Source organism: Convolutriloba macropyga, chromosome 8 (genome assembly GCF_964194025.1).
Source record: "Convolutriloba macropyga chromosome 8, txConMacr16.3, whole genome shotgun sequence".
NCBI lineage: Eukaryota > Metazoa > Xenacoelomorpha > Acoela > Convolutidae > Convolutriloba > Convolutriloba macropyga.
Genome location: NC_134475.1, coordinates 4132724 through 4145881, shown reverse-complemented (window position 1 = coordinate 4145881; position 13158 = coordinate 4132724). Strand labels below are relative to the sequence as shown.

At 33.8% G+C, this 13158-nt stretch overlaps 1 protein-coding gene across 1 annotated transcript in view; it reads right to left on the bottom strand.

Moving 5' to 3' along the window:
- The window catches only part of LOC142344329 (uncharacterized), a 32713-nt gene extending 23464 nt beyond the window's left edge, over positions 1-9249 (bottom strand). The window contains exon 1 of the mRNA XM_075395917.1: positions 8828-9249. The gene's annotated coding sequence lies outside the window, so the exon portion shown is untranslated. The remainder of the gene's footprint in view (positions 1-8827) is intronic.
- Between the last annotated feature and the right edge of the window lie 3909 nt (positions 9250-13158).

Sequence of the window (13158 nt, the reverse complement as noted above, 5' to 3'; positions counted from 1 at the left end):
TCCACTAATCCAATTGCTATGTGATTGTGAATTGGCGCCTCTAATAACTCAATACTATTTTTTTTACAAAATGTATTCATTTACTGATCGATTTGGCATCTTGCTTGGTCTAGTCCTATTAAGCGTGGAACGCCGTGCAAAAGAACATAATTTTGTTAAACCTGATGTACATTATTTGCGATGGCATTAAACAAAACTTCTGCCGTAGGATATTTAGAGAATCGATCATTACAAGATAGGAAATACATTCCTTGGGTCTTCTCGTTAATTATTGGTCCTCCAAAATCTATTTGAATTGCTTCAGTAGGACCTTTAGATAAATTTACAGGTACCCATTTGAAAACTGGTATTTGAAGATTGTAGTCAACTGTTTTCGTAGAGTGAGTTTGGCCAAAAGCGGTTTGTTATATTGTAAATGCTGAATATTTTGGGTAGAAATGAAATTTTGATTATTTTTGTAAAATCGATTGGAGTAGTATTATTTACCACCTCTTTTCGCGCTGCGAATTCCGCAAAAATTTTGTTATAATCCGAACTTTTTAGCTTTGCTTCATTTTGATGGTGATTTTGGCGGTGCTAAATCAATGTTTCGAGCCGCAATTTATCGCATCTAATTCAGATAGAATAAATTGGTCGTCATATGTCGAACATTAGGCGTCTTATTGCGGCGCTCTAGATATGTAGTCTACTAATACCATTTTTGAGCCTGCAAGATGTTTTGTTGTAAACATAAATGGTATTTGTCTGTCGATTCAACGTGTTAGTCTTCTATTATAGGATTTATTTGATCCATGTTCACGCAAAACTAACAATAATGCTCTATGATCCGTGATGACCAGAAATGGTTGTGCGTATAGATAGTATTTAAAATGATCGATAGACCAAACAAAGCCTAATAATTCTAATTCAATTACGCTATCGCCTTCTTCGACTTGATTCAGGAATCGAGACGCGGATGGCAAATGCTACCTTTTGCCAAACTTCATGAGTTAGCTGTTTTAACGCTGCTCCTATTCCTTGACGTAATGCGTCACTTTTGATGCGCGTTTCTAATTCAGGATTGTAATGTCGATTTTCTGTGGCGTTTGCGATCCTAGTTTATTTTCTTGGAAATGTTCGTGGTTTTCGGTCCGTTCATTTTTTGCGTTTATTTGAGAGACAAGTCTCAGTGGGCGGCATGCTTGCAATTATTTTAGTGTGAAATTTCCGAGATGAACAGATCCTGAGACTTAACGTACCTTTTTGAAATTTCCAGGCAATTTTAGTTTTTGAAATGCTTCTGCTTCGTTATGTAGTGGTGCCATAGCTGTTAATGTATTTTTGTGACCCAACAATTCGGTTTTGTGATTAGCAAAGTGGCATTTTCCCAGATTGATCAGAAAGATTTCTTCACATAAGCTTTTGAGGCTTTTTTTAACTAATGTCATGTTCTTATGTTCGTTATGGACTCCTTTGCTAACTATTAAGATATCGTCCAGAAAACAAAAGGCATTATCTAGTCCAATTAGCGTAAAATAAATGGATTTTTGAAATTCGGCGGGTATATCAGTTGATCTGTAGAATCCGTTTTAAGAAGCGTTTTGTGCCTGCCATATCACCGCTTACAATATTGAAGCTTCAATGGCCTGCCGTATCGAGATGCAATTTTAGTTGACTGTAAGCGGACTACAAATCTATCGTTGTAAAATAATCGATTTCTTTTGGAGCGTGAGAGCTAAGTGTTTGAGAGATTATTTGGAGTATTGAGTCGATGTTTAGCATTCGATAATTTTTGTGGATTCATTTATTAAGAAATTTTGAATTGAGATTACAGTTTTATCGACTGATCCACTTTAACCGTGATGACAATTGGAGACAAAAAACTTTGAACGGAACAATTCGTTAGTTTTTCTATTGATATGTTCGGATAACTTGCTAGACATGTTCTTCCGTTAAAAGTTTTTCGAATTCAATTTTGACTTTTCATTGGAGAGGAATTCGTAGTTTTGTCCTTTTTGATGACCTGCTGTATAGTTTCTGTGATATTTTGATCTGACAACAATTTTTTGACTACCAATACGGTTTTTTGTGCTTGGAGATTGTTCACCTACTTCTTTTTTAATAAGACATTGAATGATATTGCAGTTAACTTAATGATGCCAATTGTGATGCCAATTCCAATTTTGCTGAAATTCTTTTTTCAGAGGATTGCACGATGACTGTCGGCTACTACGACCAATTTAGCTTTTTCGGTTGTCTAATCAATAAAATTAACAGGTGTTTTCAAGCATCCGAGCGTATCCACTATCTCAATTTCTTAATTCGTTGACAATTTTCTGGGACCATTTGGTGTTCTCGCAATTGTATATAATTTGCTTTGCCAAAGTCAAATTTAAAATCGAGCAAGCGCGGTCCGAATCTAACAGAACGCAAAAATTAGAGTTTCCGATGGTGAAATTTAAATGCATGGGAGTAATCACGTTGGGAGTAATCACGTGTTTTCAGAAGAAATTATTGCAAAATAATAATCTTCTGATGAGTTGTAATTAGATGCATAGTTTTCATTGTTATTTGCGATATTATGTACTTTTTGTTCGTGTTTCGTCCTCGTTAATTTTGCGTTTTATTTTCTCCGCAAAATTGTTGTTGTTCTTTTATCACATTTACGCTGTGCGAATTGTTAGCTGCAATACGTAATTGATATAACTGAGCCATTTTAATGTTTGTTCAAATACTCAAGGCTCTTTTAGGTGCCACTGCCTCTCGCATTAGTTCGCGTTGTATATCCGTATCAGACGTATTCCTGATGAAGTCGTCTCCGGTTACCTATATTTACAATGGATGTCGAAATTAAAGTTTTCTGCGAATTCTTTTAGAATTGTATAGAATTGTTCTATGGTTTCTCCCTTTTTCTGTTTTTTTAGGACACAACGCTCCTGTCAAACGTGACCTTTCGTCTAGGCCGAATGAAGGGTTTTTGAAGCATTTCCCAAACTCGTCGATTTGTGAGGTCGCAATTTTCCTCATGCGGAATTGTTTGTGTTTGAATTCCTCTGACCTCTGTTCCTATACTTAAATATAGCATTGAGATAAATTGCTGGTCACATACTGTCCACGAGAGTTCAACACAAAGAATGCATGCCTCGATCAGCTTCTGGCATTTTGTCTCCCACTGAGATCATAGTTGTCTTTTTTGTGTTCGGCGTCCCGTTCAGACGGTTCTGAAGGGTCCTCAATTGGCTCTTCATAGATGGGTTCTTTTGGTTCATATTTAGATTTTGCGCAAAGGAGATTGGCAATTGAAATTTTTCACGTGCTAGGAGCGACAATTTGAGTTGAATCGTTCACTGCTTTTGTCTGATTTGGGGCTCTGAGGTTGTTCTTCCCCAGAAAGGTTCGACAGAGAGGGCATTTTTGCTATCACTCTGTGTGTTCTGCCTGCGCCATGTCGTTAGCTGCAAGAGAAATGCTTTGAATGCTGAATTCGCTCGTTGAATTTCAAATTTGTGTTTTGGCTTTAGTTGAATGTTTTTGCGGCACAAAATCACGTAGTGCTTTGTTTCGGAATTTATTTCCGTTCTATTACAGAATTTAGCTTGATTTTGTGGAGCAGAATGAAGTGACAATATTTTTACTGTAAATTGCCTAAATATTTATCATCAGTTGTTTAACATGAATTTAGCAAAGCTCTGCCTCGCTTATTTGAAGAGAATTTTGATTAACTGAATTTTGAATTTGAATTTAGCAAAAAAAATTAGATTATAACAAAGGAAATGAACTAAAAACTGTTCACGGGAAAGATGAACAAAGTGTGTACACTAATATAAAATTCAATGAAAGAACTAAAATGGGACTTCCGCCAGAGACAATGACTCAAGTGAAGGAACATTTGAAAAGAATAATGAATACACCAAGTATAGGTAACTAAAGGAAACACACAAATGACGGGCAAAACAATTAACTTAAAAGAATGGTTTGACCTTTGTGTTGCAATGAAATTACTGATTAGGATTTATTTTTTTCAACCTTCGAAAAACAATGTCATAGTTGAAATAGATCAAAAATTTGCAAAGTTGTGTCGACAACTTAAAATACAACACAACGACAATTGTAAAAGGCCAACAATGACAAAGCGGAAACAATCAGCAGGTTCTTCATACCGAAGATAAATAACTGTTCTTCGGATGAAAATCATATCTCTACGAATGCCGAACCTTTCAACTCAGAAATACTGTTTGAATTTTTTTGTTTTGAAGTATTTTTGGAAAAACACGTTAGGATCTCATTTGAAGACGAAAAGTTGGCGTAGTCAAACATGACATAAACCGACCCTAGACGACAATTTCGCTCAACAACTGTGATTGACATTACAACAAAGTCACAGCCAAACGAATGCGATAGAAAAATTGAAACCCCAAAATACAAACAAAAACGAATATATAGATACTTACTATGAAGGGCTTTGTTCAACCAGTGAACCAAAAAACAAATTTTTGGCTCGACTTTGTACCGCAAATTGCACACTAACACTATCACCTTATATTGGTACAAATAAATGAGATCGTTCTGCCGAATTCACACCGGATTCAAAAGTTTTTATTAAAAATTAAGCACAAAAATAAATGTCAGCTGCAAAACATGAGAACCGATTCTGATTTTAACAACTTCGACACCGTTTTCTTGCAAGTTTTTATCGAAGTTCAATATTTGCCCCTTTTTGCACGACTTGTAGTGGTATGACATATTCTGGAAATTGACAGGTTTAAGTGGTTTCCTGGAAATGTAAAAAGGAGAGTATTTAGTGATTCCAGTGGTTAAAGAAGTGTTTTCACCATTTTGAAACTGATTGTTTTTTTAACTTTGCTTTGTCTTTCGTTCTTATTGTCTAGTATTATTACCTAGCCACAACAAAACCGCCTTTCGTAGTGAAATGCGAGACAATGTTGATTTTTTTAAAAAAAATTTACGTGATGCTGCTTTGTCGTTATCATTAAGTATTTTTAATGAAGTTGACTTTGAGTTTTGGTCGTAAGTATTGTTTGTTTTTGTTGTTATCTGATTCTGTTGTTTGTCTTGTCTTGTAATATCGTTAATAGCAAACTTCATCGGCCCTATAAAGCGCCATGTTTTAATTCGTTTGGTGGTCAGAATTTATAGCGATTCTTTTATTCATACACCATTTATTATCAAAAATATGAATTTTCAAACTTTTCCGTGTTCCTCATTTAAATAAGAAATGTGGGTGAGCGGCTTCGGAATATTATGAATGAACAAACGATGCTGCGCTTCTTTGTTTTTTTGAATTTACAGCTTGTTTTTCCGATTTAATATTTTATTTTAATCATTGTGAAAACTCAATTTCTAATATTTTGGGAAAAAATTCAATACAATTTCTCTCCAACTGCTCAAATAAAACACTATATAAAGCTTCTGTTGGCGTCACTAGTGAACAGAAGCATGTGCCATCAGACCAACAGAAATGAAATTAAAACCCTAAAACTTAAAATTTTGTCAAAACTCAAAAAAGGTCAAAATTGAAAAGTTTTACAAGTTGTGACCGAAAATTTGTACACCCCACGATTTTGGGAAGGAAACCCTGAGCTACCCAAGGTTCTAGCACACGGTTAGGGTAACCCCTAAGCTATTCATGGACCCAACGAACATTATTGCATCATACCCATAAGTGTGGCTATTAGCACTTATATGGTACAAAATTGGCATTTTTCGATATTTTGTTAATTATTGTTAAAATTCTTAAATTGTTAATTATATGATCCCTTAGGTGTTTATTAAAAGTCAAACACCGTACATTCGAGGCATCTAGAGCCACGTAATAACCATCCGTGCTTATGTTAACAAAAGTAAATATTGCAGTAATTTGACATTTACTATGTAAACAATGACCTAAATCTTTTTCTTGATTAACCAATCCGAAACAAGTAGCGATGATGTTATAAATGATAAATATTTGATTATTTAATTTCACCCAATTATTTTTTTAGTGAAATTGAATTGTATTTAGAACCATTAGAAACTGTTATACAGAGCAGTTGGCTCTCAGATTAGGCGAAAATTTGATTCTTTAACAACTTTTGTCTTTTTTGTTAAGTTTTGCTAGATCTTAAGATCTTGCGAGTTTTAAGTTAGTTGAGCTTAGTTGACGAGAAGTTAGCAATAATACTAGATACTGGTTGAAGCCTTTCAAATTTAAGTACGAGATTTAACATAGACTATCACTAAGGATTTTCTTAACTTCAATCATCCAAAATTAAAGTTACAGTCCTTTAATACGTCCGAGCGACTAATTATTTCTGCGAGATCGTTAGTCAATCGAACCCAGTGAAGAACCAGGCCGGCGTAAAACTCGAGAACCAGGCTGTGATATATCGGTTCCGCTGAGATTCTTGAGAAGCCGCAACAGCTTCAATTGCTATTCAAGTTTCTGTCCATTGTAAATTATCACAACCACTACAAAGTGTTAAAAAATAGATCAACAAACAAATTGACACATTTCAGTTCTGTCTCAAATGGTAAATATGACACGACAACGTTATTATTAAACACTTGTCATTAACAAGTTGCCGTGTATTCCTAAATAAGTTCATAATGTCTGTTCAGATTGTGTTTCATCTTAATGTTTTGTTCTTTCAGTCTAAAAAAATAAAATAACCTTGCAATTGCCAAGCGATTCCATCACATGTCTGCTACTATTGTCTGCAGTTATAAACAACCGCTCAATTCGAATCACAAAGTTCAAATAATATTAGAATTTTTAGCCAAAAATTACTAATCTCAAGTGATATAAATTGACCTTTTATTTTAAAAAAATGTAAAAGATTTCAAATAAAAAGTGTCAAAGATGCCCTAAAAATTTTGAATTTCAACAAAAACAAAGTAGATCAATTGTGTTATAATATTCTAAAAACCTTTATAAGCTAGTAAAAGGTGTCACCATATTTGTTAAGTGGGAAACCAACAAAAATCGACAAGTTTATTAGATTCGGCTGCCTTAAAACCACTTGAATTTTTTTAATGGAAGAGCCATCTATTCAGATCTAAAAGATTGTTTATTTGGAAACATGTAAGGTTTAAAAACTAACTTCTCTTGGGTTCCAATTTATTAAATAAAATTTTTTCGGTAATGACATTGCTATTATTGTTGATACTTTTGCACTACCATTTTGTTTCGCGCAGTCTACTCATTTGTTTTTGCACACCGATAATGGATTGAATTCAGTGTTCTTTTTTATCATAGTGGTAACCGATTTGACCGATTTGAACTCATAGCGTTGAATAAAAAAGAAGAATCCTTGCTCAACCTTTTTAAAGAAAAATGAAAACAGAAGTGGGTCTGCATAATGAAAAATGCTAAAGCCAACGTCAAAAACGTTTTTGTCAAACCAGTAGATCGGAACAGGAAAATTTCTTATTTTGCTCTTATTTTCCCACAAAATTTTTTGCGGTCGATTCTCTTCTACTTTCTCAAAAACATTGGTCCTATTGTCAAGTTTGTTTTTTAACGTCTCAGCAAAGATATTTGGGTAAAAATAAAACAAATAGAAACAAAGAACTTTTTTGAAATTTGACCTCAATTATCTGATATCATTCCTGAATTTTGTATCAATTTATTACTCAAAGCCTTCAGAGCTAAACAAGGCAATTTCTGATTCTTTTTGTCATTATTTCAATCCATGAAAACATTTTCCTTTTAAATAAATGAAATTTCTGTACAAATATTTAATTAAAAAATCAGTTTTTCTATTGTGTTTGCATAATTAGGTGATGTGTCGCTCGCAGTTCAGAAGCTGATGATAATACCGAGGTTTTTTTGAAGTGCAAAATATGAAATTTATGATAGTTGTTTTTTTTTCAATTTTATTACTCTTTTCAAACGCCAATTTGTTCTCTTTTTTTTTCAAATGAAACACTTGTCGTTTTAAGACTAATGAAACAATTAAAATGGTAAAACTTTATACTGCGAAATAAACTTTATACCCCCAGATGCCTGTTCTGCATTCTTCTGTGTTCACCAAGCTATATCTTCTGGTACTGCAATTAACTTACTGAATTTTAAAACCTCCATAGAATGATCTTTTCAACTACTCCCCCCCCTTGCGAAAGGGGGCTATTCTTGAATAGAATTTAAGCGAGCGATCTATTAACCAAGCATGAGAGGCATGGCCATGAACAGCGGTCTGTAATTGTGCTTAAACTGATATTCGGCTATCTAAACTGAAGGCCAAGTAATATTGTGCTAAAGTATAGCACATAAGGGGGAGAGGGGGGGAGGGAGATCCTCTACTAGGTACCAAGGGGGGGGGGGGGGGCAATTGTTGAGAAGATCCCTTACACATTTGACTTGAACATAAATGACGAGTTTGTCAGTAATATAAGAAAATTCTCTTCCTATTAATGAAGATCAGAATTGCTTCTTTCAGAATAAATGAGTTTTTTCCTATTGTCTTGCCTAAGTTCAGGATTACAACTAAATCGGCAGATTAGGCCGTATTTTTAATGTATTAAAATATTAAAATGGTTGAAAACGGATGTGCCTGTTCAATTTTGATATTCAGAATTTCGGCGTTGTTATTGGATCTGCGGAGAAAGATTTCTTGGACAAATTTTAAACACAATTATCGAAAGTTTTGAATCTTGCAATGAGCGTTGTTTCCACCAATAGTATGCTTACCAAGAATCTTACCAAGATCTTATCAAGTTTTAATAAGCTTCTTATCAAGATGTTTCAAAGTTTAATTTATCTGAGATATTATTATAAAAACGAGGTGAATTTTGACCTGATCTAACTTTGCAACAACTATTGAATGAAAGTTATCAATGTCTGTATTACCAGAGAGCTGCGAATATCAAATAAAAAGTCTAATATGTAACGTGACCCAAAAATCCTAATTTTAATATATTTGCAATTACAACAGGAAGAAATTAGTCTGTCAGGATATGATAAATAAACAATTATATTAAAAAAATATTTAGTAATAAAATCTATAAAATGATGTAAGTAATGATGTTATAAAATGCAGGTGCAACAAATATAAAAATAGCGTTATAACTTTTGATGGAACAGTTATGGGCTAGAGCGAGAACAAAAACAAACGTAACCAAGTTTGAAAAGGGCTACAAGTTTGAACCAAAAATGTGGTTAGTTATTTTTGGTTAATAACTGTACGCATCTAGTTATAACTGATCTAACTATGCGTACATACATACACCTACACAATTCCACGCCTACAGGGCAACAAAGAAAGACTATGGAACCACTTTATTTCAAAGGAGGCTTTGAAGAAATGGGCGCTGAAAGGAGGAAAGGGTTTATAATTGCTGCTGGGTTCGAATTATTATAACCCAATACCCCTGAGATCCACTATGATGGGCTGGAGAAATATGAGTACAGAAAAAGTAAAAGCTTAGATATGCTAATGCCCGAAAAATGGTAGAAAAAAACAGCAGCTGAAATTTTTGGGTGATGAAAAATAAATCCGGGATAAGGCAAAACGGGGTAGCTAAATCGAGATTAAATTTTCACATCACAAAATTGCGTCTGTGTGTGGAAGAATTTAAATTTTTCCACGATTATAAACCTGAGCTTGAATTTCAAAAGTTGCCCAAGTTTGTTGAGAAAGACAGGGATATCGATTTCGGCCTTTGATGGAAAAACAGTAAACAGATTTGAAATCAATGATTTCTTTTCGGGTAATTAATTTGTAACTTTGAAAATTGCGGGTAGTCAATATTGTTACCGCCAAAAACAAGGTAAGGTAAGTTCACAAAAAAGTGGAATTGTAGTGATGCAAATGTACTGGAAACAAATAACTAAGCAGAAAGTTCATGTAAGAAGCAGTGTTTGTTGGTAAACAAAAAAATGATAATAGCGATAATCAATTGTCGAGCATTGTGGTTGAAAAGAAAACGAGAAGGCTTACTTTACATATCAGATAAACTTGAAAGGTCAACAAGTTATACAAGTCCTTCTTCAATTGAAGTAAAAATATTTCTTTTGCTCCTAAAAGGCAGATTTTTCAACAAAAAGAATAACTTTAGGTAATAATAGTAGACACGCGGATAAAAATAAGCAGTCTTCTCATTATACCCCCCCCCCCTCTTTGCAGTCAAATAACGTATAGCCCCCGTGCATTAAGTATACCATAAGGGGGGTATATTTTCGTGGATGGGGGGCTATAATGGCAAATATCCAAAATAAGACGCTAAGCCAATTGTGCGCTGATGAAAAAGAAAATAAAAAGAACTTAATTAAATTATGCGATTGTGTTTTGTTTTTTTTGTATTTTTTATTTGGCACCTTTACGGCCTGTTTCGTCATTCAGATTGCAAAATAGAAGAGAAAACAGTGAGCTCAAAATTTGTTCACGGGCGGGTAATGCTGGGAGCTCTAAAATGTGCTATTTAAAAGACTTCTGGCGACCAACGGTCGTAAAGACGGTGTTTCTTAGCCTTTTGCTGGGCTGTAAAAATCAAATTTGAAGGCATCTTTTCTCATTTTGAAGAAAGTGTTCGCGGCCTAAAGTTTGTGGGTATAAATATTTTAATTTGGGGTTTCGTCTTTTCTTCTGGAAGATCAGGTTTGAATTAATTGGTCAAGAAAAACGACTTGGTGTTTTAACGCCGACCGTGCAATAATCTTTACAATATGAAGTTAAGATTCTTTTCATGCAAGAAAAAATCAGAATAGATTTTCCGTTAAAAATAATATTTAAATCGACCATAGCCGTGGTTAGATATGACAGGCCGCCTATTAATTTTTGCGAAAATGGGAGTCTATAAGCAACTAAAAACTTAAAAGCCGGAAAAATTATTTCATACCAAATAATTTAATTAATCAAATTATATTAAATTTAGCACATATTAACCTATGGTGCAATCGTGTATGAATAAGAATGTGCTGAAACTGTACAGGTAAATCATTATTAAAAGTGGAATTATCATTATTAAATAATGATTTTACCTGATTTACATTACACAGATAAATTATACAAATTATGCGAAATCGAGAATCGGCTAAGGTAATAAAAATGGTATCCGTTTTGGGGCATCAGGAGGGTATAGAAATGAAAAAAAGTAATTAAATTTATCATCTACAGCAAACAAATTGCGATGCTGGATAAATTTCAACGGTCATCAGGGAAAAAGTATTAAAAGATGGCCGACAAAATATACAATCCACGACCTCAACCAAGGACGCACAATTGGAATAGGGTAACCGGGGAGGGGTAGGTGGGGGGGGGGGGGGGGTGAGGGGAGTGAATGAGCCAGGGAAATAATAAATGCCAGGGGAGAGGGAAGAGTAATAAAAAGGAAAATAAAAGCTGCGCTGGAGATGATTGTTCACCAGACCAAAATTGCTTTGCCCAATTAAATTTGTTCACACAAATGGCATCACATGTACCTGGTGCAGTATACCCAAAAGTTCCAAAAAATATTACCCTATAATTTAGCTTACTGTTGTTTGTTAGTTTTTGTTTAGACATGCTGCAATACGCACTCGGATGCCCTTATAAATCAGCCATTATTAAGTCACTGAATATTTGTGTTATATGTTTGATGCGCTTCTTTGGTAGTTGAGTGCGATACCCCCCTCCCCCCCCCCTCCCCCGTCAATAAAATTTTGATATTTATAAAAAAGTGGTAACAAGTTGTTTTTAATACGGAATTTCGGTATATTACATAACTGGAAAAATTAGCTCCTTAGGTTTACAATACACTCGTAACAAGGTTAACAATTTCAAGATCGCTTTAAATGTCTTAAAAAAGTGACACTGAAGTATATTCGCCATCTTCAATGGATTTTTTTGATGTGAGAACTGGTCGAAGAAATTTTATTAAAGTCACTTTTCTTTAAATTTAGTCAATGTGTAAAGGAAACCGTCCCTAAGTTTTAGATTTTCAGATAAAATTTCAATCGAGAACTTTTGATATTGGTGACAAAGATAATAAAAATACAAAGATATTAATTAAAAAGTCTCGAAAATCTCACTCAATTATCAACTATATTAAATTTTATATGATATGAATGCGGGAAAAGTATCAGTTATTTACTTTCTCCATTTAAAAAAATGTCACATTGACTAAGGCCAGGAAACAGTAGGACGTGAAATATAAAAAAAAACATCAAACCAAGAGATCTACAGGAAAGTCTGGTTTCTCATATGAAATTGCCTTATTTTCTGCATATTTTTAACTAAAATAATTCGATGGAAACTTAAAAAAACTTAGCGAATTTTAATTGTTCCGCTTCTAGACTTAACGTAAGCAGAAGTACTTTATACAGATAATTTTTTATTCAACGATTTCAGGCATATCGTTACGTTTTGCTAGAGGTATCACAAGAAAACCTGTCGCAGAACCTAAATCATTCGTATTTTAGTTTATCTCATATCCAATTGATCCGAAAAACGATCGAGGATAAAAAATTTGTTGGGTTTCAAAGCCTATTTAGGCGAGAACTAATTCATCTTATGAGCCCAATATCACATTTTTTTTAAAATGTACTTTAAGTAGTACGATCAGTATAGTTTTCGTCGACCTAAAAAACCGAAAGAGAGTTCATCAAATTTAGTTGTTTTTAGTAGTATAATAGTCTTTTTGGAAGTTTTTGAAGTTCAGCAGAAGTCTGGCGCAAATTTAATCGACTCCAGTTAATTTTCAAAGCCAATATCAACTATTTTGTTGATCTTTATACATATTTATATTGAAGAGCTGTTTTCAAAAGTGATAGTTTAGAAGTGGGCAATTTGTTTATTATGTGCTATTGCACAGGCATCGATTTAACAAATTTGTCGGATTAATTTTTAAAGATAGCCAGGAAAGTTGATCTGCTGAACAATTTAAGCTGTTTTTCAATTTAACTTTTATCAGAATGAGATTTTAAATAAATTTTTTTTGCCTAAAATAAGTTGGATTTATGTTTCGCTAACCTCAGATTTAATCAATTTTCAAAATTCTTTGCATTGATATTGCTTAATACTAGTGAAAAATTAAAAAGAAAAATTGTGACAAGTTATACACTCCTCGTGACGCACTTGCGACTCGAAGTAGATTTCATGACTTAAAATACAAGTTTAGTTTCGAGACCCCCTTTAACGTCGTTCATTCTAGAAAGAAAGTAGTAAAATAAGTTATTTTCTTGTGTTTTGTGAGTATAAATTT